This window comes from Oncorhynchus clarkii, chromosome 7 (assembly GCF_045791955.1).
Source record: "Oncorhynchus clarkii lewisi isolate Uvic-CL-2024 chromosome 7, UVic_Ocla_1.0, whole genome shotgun sequence".
Classification (NCBI taxonomy): Eukaryota; Metazoa; Chordata; class Actinopteri; order Salmoniformes; family Salmonidae; genus Oncorhynchus; species Oncorhynchus clarkii.
The window spans coordinates 48,325,706-48,344,107 of NC_092153.1; the positions used below are offsets into that span (position 1 = coordinate 48,325,706).

Genomic DNA, 18,402 nt, shown 5'->3' on the forward strand with positions numbered 1-18,402 from the left:
CTGGTCTCTGGTGTGTGTGTCTGGTCTCTGGTGTGTGTGTGTGTCTGGTCTCTGGTGTGTGTGTCTGGTCTCTGGTGTGTGTGTCTGGTCTCTGGTGTGTGTGTCTGGTCTCTGGTGTGTGTGTCTGGTCTCTGGTGTGTGTGTCTGGCGGAGATGGCAGTGCTCTGACAGGGGGCTGTATTATTAAGCTGTGATCTGTTGACATGCCTGCTCCTGTTGGAGGCCATTATCTTCACCAGAGCTGGCTAGCAGCAGGGTTTCCTGCTAACCCCCTTTCCTCCTGCCCCCTCACCGTCTCCTTCTTTCTCTCTGCCTCTATCCATCTCTCTGTCGACTCTTCTCCTCCACTCCCTGGTGCTCTCTTTCCTTCCCTCTGTAAATGGATAGTTTTAAAGCCGTTCGTTCTCTTACCCTCTGCTGCCGTGCTAGCCTTCGGTGAAGAAGCTTTTACTGGCTGAAGAGCCATCGCAGGTATTTTAGTCAGGTTTCTGGGTAATTTAGCCTCCGTGGTCTTCAGGTTTTTCTAATTTGAATCCCCCCCTCCCCCGATATTTCCCACTCCGTTCAAATCATTAAGGGCTGTAAACCGAGGCTTCGCAGAGGAAAATGGAGCGTGTCACAGCTTAAGAGAAAGGGCAGTTTTGGTCTCATTGTGTGTGGATGTGTCTGTCTCTCTCAGCACCATGAGCCTTTTTCAGCCAGCGATGTGAAAACAACAGCCTCCCCCCCATCCTCTCCATCATAAAATCTCTCTGATGGATGTTGCCAATCAATTTTAAGCCATAACAAAGCCTCTCGACCCCTTCCTCCTAAAACGGGTGGGGGAGTCAACTCAGTCCAGGGAGGCTGGAGCTCGAGGAATCTACCCCCCCCCCCCCCCAAACCGCAGGGCAATATGTGGAGCGGTAAATGCTGGAATGGGCAGCCTGTGTGTTGTTGATTGACCCTTTGGTGGGACCGATGGTTGTGTCCCCTGTGGAGCTAGTAGCACGGGCACTGACCCCAGTCTTCCCCCGTTCTGCTGCCCCCTTACCCTGCACACACCATCACACACTAGTATCAGGCCAAGATGGAGATGTTTCTTATGCTACTGTACTGAGAATCTGCTAGCCTCTTTGTGTGCTGTCTGGAAAACCTGCATGAAAACATGCCTCAGTCAGTGATGTGAAACAACACATTGTGTGGTATCAGAAATGCTACTCGAATAGCCAAGTGTACTATTGTCAGTGGGTGAGTTACATTACCAAATATTTTTGTTCTGGTGCACATCTTCTTTCCTGGAAGTCAACATCGACAAGGTAGCTTTGTAACAAATCAAGTGGCAGGGCTGCTATTGCGGCTGAAACACAACATTTTAATTGGTGGCTTTACGGGCACATAGTCTATCTTAAATTCAATTCCTAACTCCTCTCGTGTTCTTCTTGCCATGGACAGAAGCATCGCTATGCAGTTGACCAACCGGTCTGCTGTAGGGAAATACTGTCCATCGCTAAAAAAAAAATCTCATTTTGGCCCATTCATCCTTGGAAGAGAGATGTTAGTGTGCACAGCACATAGACACCGACTCACCGTCTCACGTTAGACGTGCACAGACTGAGAATAGAGACACGTTCACTCTAACCCACTCTAACGTATGCTATTTAAGGCAGAATAGCCCGACCAACATCCATCCAAGTTTCTACTGTTTAGTGGATACATTGTACTGCAGTGTGGAACTACTTTAAATAGTGCAGGATATATTGATTATAGCTACCAGTTATACATGTACAGATATGTACACTGTCATAGTCATCTGTATGATCATTGAGAATAACCACAGAAGAAGCAAACTGTCTTACAGAGTTGTTCAGTAATCAGTGGCTGAATAGAAGCAGCTGACTCATGTTCCCTGAATCCCAGCTATAGGACACTAATTATAGGCTAGCCTTGGTTCCAAGACTATGAAGTCATTTTAATTGTTTCACATATCAGTGATTTGCTTCATTGTTTCTACATAAGTGCTCTCTAAATGAATGGTATAGTGTTTCAGTGTAGTCTTGGTGCTTTGACAGTGTAGAGGCACGTGGATGCAGTTTGGTGTTTTGGCAGGAGAAGGATATGAGTTGACCAAAATGTAGAAACAGATAGACGCGGGCAGCCACATAGCCAGCTGGCCAATTTGAGAAGGACATTAGCACAAAGTGTGGGCAAAGAGAGTGGACTGCTGACCGCCGTCGCCTCAGCGTCCTGCTTTATTCTACCAATGTCCACAAAAGGAGGGAGGGAGACTAGAGGGATGAGAGGGAGAAATGGAGAGAGAGAAGTGGAGAAGGAAAGAAAAACATAAAGAGGAGGAATATCAAGATTAGAGAGAATAAAATAGAAGATGGAGAGGGAAAGAATGTATAGGACGAGAAATGGATAGAGAAGGAAAGGAGAGAGAAATAGATGGAGAGGGATAGAGAGCGAGCACCACAAGCCTATCCACTGGGTGATGCTCATAGAAAATGTAATCAAGCTTTACAGATAATTTCCTTCCAATTTAGCAAAAACATATCTGTATATCTGCACGGATTAGTTTTCTCATACGCAATGATGGATCTCTGGCTTTTACATTGTGGTAAAGAGAATACTCCCTTTCTTTCTGTATATAATCATAAACTCCAATTCTAGCCAGTCTCGCCATTCGCTAGGGCTTTCTTTGTTTCCTCTTTAGCCAACAACTAGCTCAATCTGCTCTTTCAATCCGCTCTTTCTTCTGTCCTGAAAGACTGGCACACCAGCACACCAGCAGAGTAAGAATAGAACACTATTATTAGAACAATAATAATGAATCATTGCCAAACACATTTACAATGGCCTACTTTTCACCATGGCACATATTGGATCACTATCATGGATAGCACATTTGTCTTTTTCTCCACTTTCTGGAGCCCTATTTGTATGTTAACACTAGACTGTGTTTTCAGGCTATTTCTACCTCTAACATGGTCCTGGCTCTATGGCCTGGGCTGCCTGCTAGTTAATGTTTTTCTATTTGAATGCTGAAGGCTTTAGCTTCTGAAGCATACTGACAAAACAACTGATAGATCATAGCCATAGCCTTGCGCGCCAAGAGGAATGAATACTGGAAAGGGCCAATTAATGACTGACTCGTTGGTGTATTTTAACCATGTAATTGAAATACATTTAGTCCAATTATGAGAGATTGGGAGGGAGATGAGGGGCAGGTGATGTATAATAACGTCTTCCAGCAACAACTGCGTTGCGGATTATCACTGGCTGCACTGTTTCTATAGGCCTTTGATCCCAATCAGCTCTGACCGAACAGGGGAACTAGTCTAGTTAAAGCTGGAATCCACATTAGGGGAAACAGCGCCACTGGTCGCCCTCGGCTCATTTGATATTGTTTTTGTTTTGTTTATGAAAGTTGTAGATGAGCGTCCAGCGCCGTGGTAAAAAAAATAATGGTAGCACATCCATGTCCAAGGGAAAAAAACATCTTTGTTGAAATATCACAAACGAACATGGCAGTTTCACCTCTACGGATTTCCGTTTTAAATAAATACATAAGTGCTGTGCTATATTTGGGGAGTAACTGGCTGTGTTTGGTTAAAGGGAGACCTGTCTGTTCAGGTCAGGTGTGTAATTACCAAATGCTGGCTAAACATGGGTGTTGACACAGGTAATAGTTTATGGTCTTTCTGTCTGGAGCTGTATTGATTCCTGTAGCAGAATGGCTGGGATATACATGAGGGGCCTACCTATTGTATTAAAAGCACCTCTGTTGCATTATTCACACACACACACTCAGAATTTGCTGCTTCAAGTTCAGTAGCCTTCATCTCCTAGTTGGGCGTGCGAGGTCAAGTGGGCCTACAGTGTATGTGTGGTCTCAATGAAATGGATAGGCTGCCTATGCATGGGCGGAGAAACACGTGGAAGTTATCTTTCCAAGGAAATTAACTTAAATATAATCGGGCTATAGTTTACTACTTAATAAATATTGAAAATGGAAAGAAGCGGAGGGCACTCAGCCAATGTGAGTCGAGGTGCAATCCAAAAATGATAATTGAAAAGGTGCAACGTGTGTACCGTAGTTAAGGAGCCTTAATCTACTTCCACAGCGCCCAGGTACCAGTTGGTGTTGGGAGTTAACTGCCTTGATCAATTTTTCCACCTTCCCTGTTCTGGAATTTGAACCAGCAACCATTTGGTTACTGGCCCACCGCTTTTAACCCGCTAAGCTACTTTTTTTTATTTTTATTACTTTTATTTAACTAGGCAAGTCAGTTAAGAACAAATTATTATTTTCAATGACGGCCTAGGAACAGCGGGTTAACTGCCTGTTCAGGGGCAGAACGACAGATTTGTACCTTGTCAGCTCGGGGGTTTGAACTTGCAACCTTCCGGTTACTAGTCCAACACTCTAACCACTAGGCTACCCTGCCGCTGACAAATAGGCTATAGCCTATGCATTGGCGGAGAAGCACGGGACAGTTATCATTGCAAGGAAATTAACTTCCTAAATACAGTATGTTTTGGTTATAGTTTACTACATTGTCCAGAAATAAATATTGACCACCTATAATAGTCTCTGAAAAGTGTCCCGCTCCTAAAAGGTAGGCTATATGCAAAAATGTCCAACTCTGCTCTTTTCAAACTACATCTAGCCTATTGGCTGATATAGCCCAGTAATACCTATTGCCTAATATAATGGGCCGTGTGAGAATCTCTGGTCATTTAACCTATTCATTAAGTCACTTTTTTGCGCATTTTGATATTGCTGGGAGCATGGCTAGCAAGCGAACTGCATCACATATTAACTAAAATAACATTGTGGAACTGTGGTTGTGTTCTGGCCCAGTTATTGCAGTAGCAGGTGGTAGTCGGACAGAAAGCCATCAGGGGAGAAGCGGGTAAGGTAAGAAAAGCTGTGGGTGCAGGCAGGAGCGGGATGAATAACTCAGTCCCACGTAGACCTCTAGCGCACGCATATACACACACACACACACACACACACACACACTTCAGTGTCCTTCCCTTTGCTTCCCCACTCTAGTGATTCATTTCAACTAGCCTGGTTCCTCCAGTATACACACTGCTGCCGACCCTGCTGTAACTCTCTTCACCTCTGAACCATGGAGGAGCTCTACTGTCAGATAGTCACGTCTGGGTGTCTGTCATTCTTGGATACATAGGGAGAGGAGCAGGGGGATCTCACAGTAACCTCTGGGGGGAGAGAGGTCGTCCTCCTAGTTTGTCCAGTAAACACTGGAAGTCAGCAAATCTGGCTGTTGAGAGCACAGCAAACAGAGCTGTTTTCATCTGAGCTCAGCTCACCAGCAGCAGGCAACAGTAGCCTCACCACGGCTGGTCTCCTCTGCGTCCAGATATGAAGGATTCACCCCAGACAAAACTAAAGACTGTTTGACCACTAATGTAGGCGACAGTATTCAGCACATTCTGTTCGTTTTTTACATTGAATATTTAAGGACTTGGACATTGTGCCAGTGGATTGTTGCAATATTAAGTCATGGCTGCCCGTTTCTTTGGAAGATCTCTGGATCTCATTTAATTTAATTTTACCTTAAGCCAGTTAAGAACAAATTCTTATTTACAATGGCGGCCTACCCAAAACATATCTATTGGACTCCCAATGACAGCTGCCCTGTGTCACAGCCTGGATTTGAACCAGGGACTGCAGTGACACCTCTTGCACTGAGACGCAGTGCCTTAGACCACTGCACCACTCAGGAGCCCATTTGTTCTCAAGGAGGAAGACAAGCAGTCGATAATACGATGGCGGAGTGTGTCTCACTGTTTCCGTTCTGTCACAGTGAAGTCGGCCAAGAAGTCAAACTCTGTGTTGCCCTTGTGGGCTGAATGTAGGTTGCAGCTGAAATCCAAGCCCAGGTTCAATGGGGATATGTAGGCCCGGGGTGCTTCACTGCTCTAGGGAACGGAGCTGTGGAGAGAGGAAATAAACCCTTTTTTATTATTATTATTTTTTACACTCAGCTATTTTTAGAGCCTGGGTTGTGAGCAGCAGTGCCTCCACAGCCTCCTTTTGCCTTTCTGATGTGTTTTGAACCGTGATGATCAAAACACGGCTGATTTTAGAGCGCCATGTGTTTGCCTCAGTGGTGCTGTCTCTGTCAGTGCAGAGATGGGCTATTTTCTACCCTGGTTCTATATATAATTTTTTAAAGTTTTAAAACAGGTGATTTGAATGTAATCTTCTCCTCGCCAGTCGTTCATCGGCCGAGAGAATGTATAATGTTGTCATGTAAATGAGTCATAGAATAATGTATTTATTTTTGTCTTGCAATCAAGTCCAAGCCTCACAAATGTCAGTGTTGAAAAGATCTGAGTCAATTGTGCCAGCCGAAAAGAAAGCAGAGGCTCTCTAAAATAGTCATCAATTACATATGCATGAGGACCTTGGATTAGTCTGCCAGAACAGCGGTTCAGTGGCGACCAAAAGGCAGAGGTTCGTTGACTTGAATCCCCATCACTGAGGGCATTGAAGCGATCCATTTCATTGGACAAGGCACAAGATAAGATAAAGTGTTTATTTTTAAGTACAGTATGGGAGGAGTTTGTTCCACTCAACACAGGACACATTCCCACCTTTGATTTATTCCCACAGCCAGAGGTGGGCTGGAAGCCTCCATTGTTTAGTGGATTAGAGGTAGAGAGGACCGTTTATAGGAGGCTGCCTGGTTGGTTCTGTGTACTCAGACTCTCACTGTTGTTTCCTGCTGGACAGACAGACCGAGGGACAGAGGGGAGACCGGTCTGGCCTTTCTGAATTGAATCAACACCTCCGTCCCTCTGTCCCACTGTATCATACCACACCCCACCCCTCCCCAGCCCACACGTCCTACCCCTCACCTGTCTACCCAATCTTACTCCACACTGTCCTGCCTGGGAGGGAGACCCAGAGGATATGGGGCAGTCTGAGATTGGGAGTGGGGAGGGTGGGAGTGGAACTAGGGTCAGTGATGGTGAACTGGATAGACACATAGGGTTGTGTGTGATGGTTAGCACTTCATTGGAGATGACAGGGGTAAGACTGTAGACTGTTGATCAGTGGTCTCCAACAGGTCGATTGCAAATTAAATCAAATATATTGGTCACACACAAATATTTAGCAGATGTTATTGCGGGTGTAGCGAAATGCTTGTGTTCCTAGTTCCAACAGTACAGTAGTATAAACAATTCACAATACATACAAATCTAAAAGTAAATTAATGGAATTAAGAAATGAATAAATATTAGGACAAGCAGTGTGTAGAGTACAATACAATACACTACTATTCAAAAGTTTGGGGTCACATAGAAATGTCATTGTTTTTGAAAGAAAAGCAAAAAAAAATGTCCATTAAAATTACATCAAATTGACTATTGTAGCTGGAAACTTAATATTTTTCATGGAATATCTACATAGGCGTATAGCTGAAAACTGTTGTTTTGATTAAAGAAACAATAAAATGGGCCTTTTTTAGACTAGTTGAGTATCTGGAGCATCGGCATTTGTGGGTTTGTTTACAGGCTCAAAATGGCCAGAAACAAAGACCTTTCTTATGAAACTCATCAGTCTATCCTTGTTCTGAGAAATGAAGGCTATTCCATGTGAGAAATTGGCAAGAAACTGATGATCTCGTACAATGCTGTGTACTGTACTACTCCCTTTACAGAACAGCGCAAACTGGCCCTAACCAGAATAGAAAGAGTGGGAGGCCCCGGTGCACAACTGAGCAAGAAGACAAGTACATTAGAGTGTCTAGTTTGAGAAACAGACGCCTCACAAGTTCTCAACTGGCAGCTTTAATAAATAGTACCGCAAAACACCAGTCTCAACGTCAACAGTGAAGAGGCGACTCCGGGATGCTGGCCTTCTAGTTTTATTGCTTCTTTAATCAGAACAACAGTTTTCAGCTGTGCTAATATAATTACAAAAGGGTTTTCTAATGATCAATTAGCCTTTTCAAATTATAAACTTGGATTAGCTAACACAACGTGCCATTTGGAACACACGAGTGATGGTTGCTGATAATGGGCCTATGTAGATATTCCATAAAAAATCTGCTGTTTCCAGGCCTGTAGTCTACAATAGTAATTTACAAAATTAACATTGTCTACGCTGTATTTCTGATCAATTTGATGTTTTTTTAATGGACACAAAATGTGCTTTTCTTTCAAAAACATGGCCATTTCTAAGTGGCCCCAAACTTTTGAACAGTAGTGTACATATTACATAAGTAATGCATAGGGTTCCATTATTAAAGTGACCAGTGATTCCATGTCTATGTATATAGGGCAGCAGCCTCTAAGGTGCAGAGTTGAGTAACCGGGTGGTAGCCGGCTAGTGATGGCTATTTATCAGTCTGATGGCGTTGATATAGAAGCTGTTTTTCAGTCTCTCGGTCTCTTGGTCCCAGATAGCAGGGTGAACAGGCTGTGGCTCAGGTGGCAGATGTCCTTGATGATCTTTTTGGCCTTCCTGTGACATCGGGTGCTGTAGGTGTCCTGGAGGGCAGGTGGTGCAGTTGCCGTACCAGGTGGTGATACAGCCCGACAGGATGCTCTCAATTATGCATCTGTAAAGGTTTGTGAGGGTCTTAGGGGCCAAGTCAAATTTATTCAGCCTCCTGATGTTGAAGAGGCACTGTTGCCCCTTCTTCACCACACTGTCTGAGTGAGTAGACCATTTCAGATTGTAAGTGATGTGTACGCCGAGGAACTTGAAGCTTTCCACCTTCTCCACTGCGGTCCTGTTGATGTGGATAGAGGTATGCGCCCACTGCTATTTCCTGACGTCCACGATAAGCTCCTTCATTTTGTTTGATGTTGAGGGAGTAGTTATTTTCCTGGCACCACTCCACCAGGGCCCTTCCCTCCTACCTGTAGGCTGTCTAGCCTACTACTATTGTGTCATCTGCAAACTTGATTATTGAGTTGGAAGAGTCCGTGGCCACGCAGTCATTGGTGAGCAGGGAGTACAGGAGAGTGCTGAGTACGCACCCTTGTGGGACTCCTGTGCTGAGGATCAGCAAAGTGGAGGTATTGTTTCCTACCTTCACCACCTGGGGGCGGCCCATCAGGAAGTCCAGGACCAAATTGCACAGGGTGGGGTTCAGACCTAGGGCCCGAGTTTAATGAGGAGCTTGAAGGGTACTATGGTGTTAAAGAATGAGCTATAGTCAATGAACAGCATTCTTACAAAGGTATTCCTCTTGTCCAGATGGGATAGGGCAGTGCGATGGTGATTGCATCGTCTGTGGATCTATTGGAGAGGTATGCAAATTCAAGTGGGTCTAGTGTGTCAGGGAAGGTAGCAGTGATATAATCGTTAACTAGTCTCTCAAAGCACTTCACTTCAGAAGTGAGTGTACGGGGCGATAGTAATTTAGTTCAGTTACATTTGCTTTCTTGGGTACAGGAACAATGGTGGACATCTTGAAGCAAATGGGAACAGCAGACTGGGATAGGGAGAGATTGATTTTGTCCGTAAAAATACTTGAGCCAGCTGGTCTGCGCATACTCTGAGGACGCCGTGGCTAGGGATGCCGTCTGGGCCGGCAGCCCTGCGAGGGTTAACACACTTAAATGTCTAACTCATGTAGGTCAATGAGAACGAGAGCCCACAGTCCTTGGGAGCTGGCCATGTCGGTGTTATCCTCAAAGCAGGCAAAAAAGGTGCTCAGCTTGTCCAGGTGCACGACGTTAGTGTCTGCGACATGGCTGGTTTTCCCTTTGTAATCCGTAATTGTCTGTTAACCCTGCCACAATGCGTCTCATGTCTGAGCTGTTAAATTGCGACTCCAATTTGTCTCTGTACTGACATTTTGCCTGTTTGATTGCCTTACGGAGGGAATAACTACACTGTTTGTATTCTACCATATTCCCAGTCACCTTGCCATGGTTAAATGTGGTGGTTCGTGCTTTCAGTTTTGCGCGAATGCTGCCATTTATCCATGGTTTTTGGTTTGGGAGGGTTTTAACCTTTTGATACTACCCTTCCCGGATGCGGGAAAGTAATCATCGCCTGAAACAAATTAACATAACGCAGCGGACATAAATATCCCTAGAAAATATTCCAATTCATGAAAATCACAAATGAAATATATTGAGATACAGCTTAGCCTGTCATCTCAGATTTTCAAAATATGCTTTACAGCCAACGCTAGACAAGCATTTGTGTAAGTTTATTGATAGCCTAGCATAGCATAATGCCCTGCTAGCAGCAGGCAACATTTTCACGAAAACTTTTTTCCAAATTAGCTCCATAATATCGACAGAAACATGGCAAACGTTGTTTAGAATCAATCCTCAATGTGTTTTTCACAGCTCTATTAGATAATATATCCACCGGGACAATTGGTTTCTCATTAGAAGCGATTGGAATAATGGCTACCTTTGTACTTTACGCAAGATTTTCTGCGAGAGCCATCATGTGACCACTTGCTCAATGTGGTCCCTTACGGCTATTCAACATGAATGCGTAAAAATACGTCTCAATGCTGTAGACACCTTGGGGAATACGTAGAAAGCGTAAGCTCATTCGTAGCCCATTCACAGCCATATAAGGAGTCATTGGCATGCAGCGCTTTCAAAATATGGGGCACATCCTGATTGGATTTTTATCTGTTTCGCCTGTAACATCAGTTCTGTTGCACTCACAGACAATATCTTTGACTGCAAACGTTAGAGTGTTTTCGATCCAAAGCTGTCAATTATATGCATAGTCGAGCATCTTGTCGTGACAAAATATCCCGTTTAAAACGGGAACGTTTTTTATCCAAAAATGAAATACCGCCCCCAGAGTTTCAAGAGGTTAATAGTCATATGTGGGAATAACATCCCCTATACACTTCCTGAAGAACTCAGTCATCGTGTCCGTGTATAGGTCAATGTTATTCTCACAGGCTACCCAGAACATATCCCAGTCCGATTGATCAAAACAATCTTGAAGAGTGGATTCTGATTGGTCAGACCAGCGGTACTTCCTGTTCGGGTTTCTGACAATAAAAAGGGAGGAGCAAAATGGAGTCGTGTTCTGATTTGCCTAAGAGAGGGAGGGCCTTGTAGGCATCCCGGAATGGGGAGTAGCAGTGGTCGAAATGTTTTTCCAGCGCGAGTACTAGTCAATGTGTTGATAGAACTTGGGTGACTATAACCAAAGAAAATTATCCTGAGGCAATACGGTCGGAATTTGATTGAGGTATTCTAGGTCGGGTGAGCAAAGGACTTGAGTTTCTGTACATTATCACAGTCACACCACGAGTAGTTAGTCATGAAACATACACCACCACCTTTTATCTTCCTGGAGAGTTCTTTATTCCTGTCTGCGCGATGTACTGAGAACCCAGCTGGCTGTATGGACAGGACAGTATATCCGGAGAAAGCCATCAGTCTGTGAAACAGAGTATGTTACAGGCCCTGATGTTTCTCTGGAAGGAGATCCTTGCCCTTAGCTCGTCTGCTTTATTGTCCAGAGACTGAACATTAGCAAGTAATATACTCCGAAGTGGTGGATGGTATAATCAGTACAACCTTCAAAAAACACATAATATGTGCCCATTACAATCTATGCAAGAATCGGAATGCATGATATATCACCGGTAATTGAAAATGTGAATAAAACAGTAAATATATAAATAATTACCACACAAAACATTTTCTGATAGTGATTTATCGATACAAGTGCCGCGTGCCGTTCCGGCAGTCAATCAAGTAACCTCTCACTCTGAGCTTTCAGTGTTGTTGTTTATGTAGCTAGTGAGCTAAGCTGTAGCATTAGCAATGTCTTTCAAAAGGAGAGAACTCACAAATGCGGAAATTCTGGATGTTCTTTTTAATTCTGGCCTTCCGTCAATATATTCCCTCCAAAAGGCACAGGTTTGGGGTCAAGTTCTCTGTCATGTGTGACGTGAAGACAGGATTTGTCCAGGACATTATAGTTTACACAGGGTCCACCACTGACATCCAACATTAAGAGGGGCTTGGGGTGTCCGGGTTGGTGGCTCCTCATCTCAGTAAGGGACACACTTTGTATGTGCTCTCCAACAGCACAGGGGCCTGTGGCACAGTCAGGTCGAACAGGAAGGGGATGCCGGCATTGGATGCAGAAAGGGGAGGTGGAGTTCAAGGAGAACGGTCAACAGCTGGCAGTAAAGTGGCATGACAAACCAGACGTCCATGTCCTGTCCATACAGCAACCATGTCGGCCACAGGGAAGGTGGACCACCTGACGGGAGAGAGAAATATCAAACCAGACTGTGTGCTTGACTATAACCTCAAAATGGGGGCAGTGGATAAGGCGGACATGATAAATAGCTTTGTGGAATGCACTCGGAAAATGACCAAGTGGTATAAGAAGATATTTTTCCATGTGATCGCCGCCACCCTCAATAGCCACATAGTTCACCGCCAAGTAACATGTGAGATGATTACTGAACAAGGATTTTTTTGTAATTGGACGTACAGTTCACATGCAAATCACATACAGAACTATTAACTTAATAAGGCACTTACTTTGATAGAAACGCAGCCTGGATTTGAACCAGGGTGTCTGTAGTGACGCCTATAGCACTAATATACTGTGCCATAGACCGCTGCGCCACTTGGGAGTCATAAGGACAGCGTAGCTTCAAAATACAACACAAGCTAATACATATCTGACGCAATTAGCATTGTTTTAGAGAGCTAATAGAATAATGTAGCTAGCTACATAAGCACGATTTAATATAACACCATAAAGGTTATGAAATGAGTAACATTACCTTGCGTGTCTGCGGCTATAAGGAATATACACAAATATATTATGCTCCATACATACAGTGAGCTACAGTAGAAACTACCTACAGAAACTATTATAATGTAATAAGGCACTTACTTTGATAGAAACGCACACATTTCCGAATGCGGGCAACAGACGGAAAATGTGAACAGGTGTGTGCAGATCCTGTTCTGACGGGACATGCGCAAATGTCTGCAGACTTGAACCGCACAAACACTATCAAAGTGCTTGGGGAATTTTGTCCGGGTCAGAAATGTCTTAAAAACTAAATTTCCGCAAAAGTAACAATTACTTTTTATGTGAATGAATGAGGCAGAACACACCTGAATTCAAACTGTTTGTTCTTAGGAAATAAAAACTTGTTAGAAAATAATTTAAATTGACAAGTTGAAAACAGCCTATAGATAAAAACAGGCTGCTTGCCTTGGTTTGGTGGCAGTACTGTTCCGTAACAATCGCATTCTGGAATGGAGAGAATGTTCTGGGGTGACCGTTAGAGATATTTGGAACTCACACATGAAAGGGTTAAATGTGAACTGCTTACCTGATTTGTTTAACACTTTTTGTTGTTGGTTACTATATGATTCCATACAGTATGTGTTATTTAATAGTTTTGATGTCTACACAATTATTCTACAATGTACAAAATAGTAAAAAGAAAGAAAAACCCTTCAACCAGCTTCACCTGGAATGCTTTTCAAACAGTCTTGAAGGAGTTCCCACATATGCTGAGCACTTGCTGATTTTCCTTCCCTCTGCGGTCCTACTCTTCCCAACCATCTCAGTTGGTTTGAGGATTGATTGTGGAGGCCAGGTCATCTGATGCATCATTCCATCACTCTCATTCTTGGTCAAATAGCCCTTAACCAGCCTGGAGGTGTGTTTGAATTCAGATGTGACTCAGAACATCTAATGTTGTTTCTCTAATGAAGAATTGTAATTGAGAGTGAAAAACGAAACAAATATCTAAAACCAGGAAAAAACTATTTGGGAAAATGTAAAACTTTATTTAGTATAAAAAAATCATGGATTTCATAGGGTCCCCCTTAGAGTTGTTTATTAACCATTGTTTTACCAGATATGTTGACAGAAAATATAGTGCTCATAACGTTTATTTTTTTAAATTAGCTCTCACGCTAGAAAAGGTTAGAGACCCCTGCTGTAGATAATTGATTGTCTGTGAGGTAGCTAGCTGAGGTTAGTGATGGCATGTATCCATTGTGGTTAAGGTGTCATGGTGATGTCACCTTCATAGCACCCAGCTCATGATAACTGGAGTGATGCGTGCAGGCCAAGGGATGACATATTGATTTTGAAACTTTACCACTATTTTGGGGTTGATAATAGGTTAATGAGGCTAGCTGTTCAGGGATGATTGTGTATGTTGGGAGCAGTGACATGGGGTTGTGGTCAGGTCACTGGCTATGGGGAGGATTATACCAGGCCAGGATACTGATGCTGAACAGCAGAGGGATCCAGCCTTTCACAGTGATACAGTGGGGCAAAAAAGTATTTAGTCAGCCACCAATTGTGCAAGTTCTCCCACTTAAAAAGATGAGAGAGGCCTGTAATTTTCATCATAGGTACACTTCAATATGACAGACAAAATGAGAAAAAATGTATTTGCAAATTGTGGTGGAAAAAAAGTATTTGGTCAATACTTTGTTATATACCCTTTGTTGGCAATAACCGAGGTCAAACGTTTTCTGTAAGTCTTCACAAGGTTTTCACACAGTGTTGCTGGTATTTTGGCCCATCCCTCCATGCAGATCTCCTCTAGAGCAGTGATGTTTTGGGGCTGTTGCTGGGCAACACAGACTTTCAACTCCCTCCAGAGATTTTCTATGGGGTTGAGATCTGGAGACTGGCTAGGCCACTCCAGGACCTTGAAATGCTTCTTACGAAGCCACTCCTTCGTTGCCCGGGCGGTGTGTTTGGGATCATTGTCGTGCTGAAAGACCCAGCTACGTTTCATCTTCAATGCCCTTGCTGATGGAAGGAGGTTTTCACTCAAAATCTCACGATACATGGCCCCATTCATTCTTTCCTTTACACAGATCAGTCGTCCTGGTCCCTTTGCAGAAAAACAGCCCCAAAGCATGATGTTTCCACCCCCATGCTTCACAGTAGGTATGGTGTTCTTTGGATGCAACTCAGCATTCTTTGTCCTCCAAACACGACGAGTTGAGTTTTTACCAAAAAGTTATATTTTGGTTTCATCTGACCATATGACATTCTCCCAATCTTCTTCTGGATCATAAAAATGCTCTCTATCAAACTTCAGACGGGCCTGGACATGTACTGGCTTAAGCAGGGGTACACGTCTGGCACTGCAGGATTTGAGTCCCTGGCGGCGTAGTGTGTTACTGATGGTAGGCTTTGTTACTTTGCTCCCAGCTCTCTGCAGGTCATTCACTAGGTCCCCCCGTGTGGTTCTGGGATTTTTGCTCACCGTTCTTGTGATCATTTTGACCCAACGGGGTGAGATCTTGCGTGGAGCCCCAGATCGAGGGAGATTATCAGTGGTCTTGTATGTCTTCCATTTCCTAATAATTGCTCCCACAGTTGATTTCTTCAAACAGAGGAGCCTCTTAAAGAATAAGTTACAGGTCTGTGAGAGCCAGAAATCTTGCTTGTTTGTAGGTGACCAAATACTTATTTTCCACCATAATTTGCAAATAAATTCATAAAAAATCCTACAATGTGATTTTCTGAATTTTTTTTCTCATTTTGTCTGTCATAGTTGAAGTGTACCTATGATGAAAATTACAGGCCTCATCTTTTTAAGTGGGAGAACTTGCACAATTGGTGGCTGACTAAATACTTTTTTGCCCCACTGTAAATCTAATTATATTTGGTCACATACACATATCTAGCATATCTAACAATACACAGCAAAACACACACATCTAAAGTAAAATAATGCAATTAAGAAAGGACACGTGTGTGTGGTGTGTGTGTGATGTGTGTGTGAATTTCTGGGGGGATGTTGCTTTTTAAAGCCCATTAGGTGATTTGTTTTTCCTTGTTTGGCCCTGGACCATGCCATTTGGCGGCCACACCCCTCCCCTTAGCAATGGGGAAGCTACAGATGTGAGTGGATGAACAGCTGCTGATTGTGATGATAAGTGTTTCCTCTGTTAACCTTTGGAGCGTTACAGGCCTGTGTGCGCCCCATCATGCTGTGCTCCTGTTTCCACCGGTGGCACAGTCTGGGGGTGGGCTAGGGGTCCGTGTATGGGTGACTGGGCTTTTCACCGGTGGAAAAAGGAGCACGGTATGGTGCGCACACATACAGTCACGTATTAGGGTATTATTTTAGACAATATTGCAGTATTACTTTTTCCCTAGTTGGCCAGTCCTGTGCCAAAACTTCACATTGTCACTTTTCTGGCATCCAGAGCAATCAGAATCATATGGAAAATGCTATCAACTGGAGTATGAGTAAATTAAGCTCTCAATGTCAGTGGAGACTGAGGCTGGTTTATGAGTGATTGTCATTCCAGGGTTGTCCTTACCAGCAGAAAATGTCTCACTGCATGCAATGTAAGCCTGCAACATTCACTGCCCTACTCCATACACACAATGTTAATCAGTGTACATTGTTTGTGTGGAAATGCATGTCTGCATTATGCTTAATACAATATGCTAATGTTGTAGTATATAAATAACTGTTACCATGGTAAATAGAGCATTAGAGTGGACAGCTTCTCAGTATTTAAAGCCTTATCATCAATCAAGCTGTATTACTAATGATATTACCGCACTGATGATTCTCAACAATCCCTCTAGCCATGCGTTAACGTTAGGCTATTGCTTGCATCAAATCTCAAAGGGCTTATTGTGTGTTGATTGGTGGTTTATGCTAACTGTGTAAAGGTTAGTTTGGGCCTCTCTCCAGTGTTCCTCCGGGTTTGTGAGGTCAGGCTGGAACAGAAGAGGTCTGTGCTGTCGTTTTACTCGTTAAAGCGATTCTCTGAGGAGCTTTGAAGGACTTTCTCTTCCACAGCAGACATCAATGGGGCTTGTGTGTGGTACAGGGAATTAATTAACTCGATAGGAATGACAGTGTTCTAATCATCTGGCTGAGAGGCTGGCTATTCTGGCCTGGAAATACGGGTCACAACTCACACTTCCTGTTTGTCTCTGAGTGGAGCCGTGTGATTGGCGGGATGAGTCAACAGCACTACTGAGTCTGCTTTGGTAGCAGAACAGTCATCCTGGGTGAAGCCTCCACCAAGGTCAACACTACATATGTACTGTCTCCATGGGGTTCCTCTGATAGAGTTCAGCCTTTGTTTGAGGGTTTGTCTCACGCATCGATTTTCCCTCACTAGAAGAAAGATGAGTTAGTTTGCACTGAGGGTGGAGGAGATGTGAATCGCCGACCACAGTGACGTCGTACACAAGTTACATTGAACACAATTTACAGAGGAGCAATCCCATTATGTGACATCTCCTGTAAGTCACAGCTGTGGCTACAGGGGAGAGGATATTGAAGAAGTGATTGAGACTATGGAACTGGTGTGTGTGAGTTATCGTCACATCTCTGATTTATCTTAGCTGTCATTTGAAATGGCCGCTGTGGCAAGATCATCTCCCAGCTTCTCCTCCCAACTCCCTGGGCTATTTTTACCAGCAGCCATATTCTCATCAGCTCACTGGAGTGAGGAGGCTGTTGTTCCCATACTGAAGAGAAGGAACAAGCAGGAGAGATTTGGTGACTGGTTCTCCCTCCACTGTTTAGGTAGAAGGAGCTGCTACCTCGTGGGCGGCCATCTTTGTTCAGACATCACAGTGCTTGTAGTAAAGCAACATTGTAGACAGATTTTTTTTTCTTTCTGTTGATGAGATTTCTTGAAAATAAGTGTATTCTAATTCATCCACCATGACAAAGCGTTACCTCGATCCTTGTTGGGTCAAGCAGAATATCTTTGGCGTAGCAGTAGGTTAACAGCATCTCTTTAGTAATGGAGAGGGAAAGATGGAATGAGAGCAAAAAGAGCGAGATAGTGGGCAGGAGATGAGTTTGACTGGCTCTGTCATCAATTATCGTGGCGGGGTTCCATAATCTCGTCAGCAATGTATCATAGAGCCGTTTAACACTGACTTTACACCAGGTATTCCCATACGTGGGTACGCCAAATAAAAATGTGAATAAAATGTTTTTTTTAATGTCACATCTCCATTTTTTCCCCCGCCTGAGTAGCCACTGCCAAAAATGTAATTCAACCATCTAGTGTTCAGCGAAATAACAACACAATGTCAAATACAGGTAGCCTAGTCATATAATTAACATCCAATCACATTAACCGTTACTCTCTCGTGGGAATTCCACTAACGGTCCGTATGTAGCCAAACGTAGCTGCTGCTCATGTTGGTGTCTGTACTGATGGGGCAAGAAAAATGACAGGGAGACATGGTGGAGTGGTAACGCGCTTGCAAGCAGTTTCTCCCGACGTCACATGGGTACACTGTAAATCGCGCTGTTAAGACACTGATGCCCTCTGCAACCACATACCTATGTGAGAGTGGATTCTCGGCCCTCACTAGCATGAAAACTAAATACAGAAAGACTGTGTGTGGGAAATTATTTAAGACTGAGACTTTCTCCA

The 18,402-nt window shown here is 43.7% G+C and overlaps 1 protein-coding gene across 17 annotated transcripts in view; it reads left to right on the forward strand.

The window, feature by feature from the left end:
* Positions 1-18,402, forward strand: part of LOC139413408 (membrane associated guanylate kinase, WW and PDZ domain containing 1b) — a 203,514-nt gene that overhangs the window by 128,438 nt on the left and 56,674 nt on the right. The gene's annotated exons all lie outside the window — the stretch shown is intronic.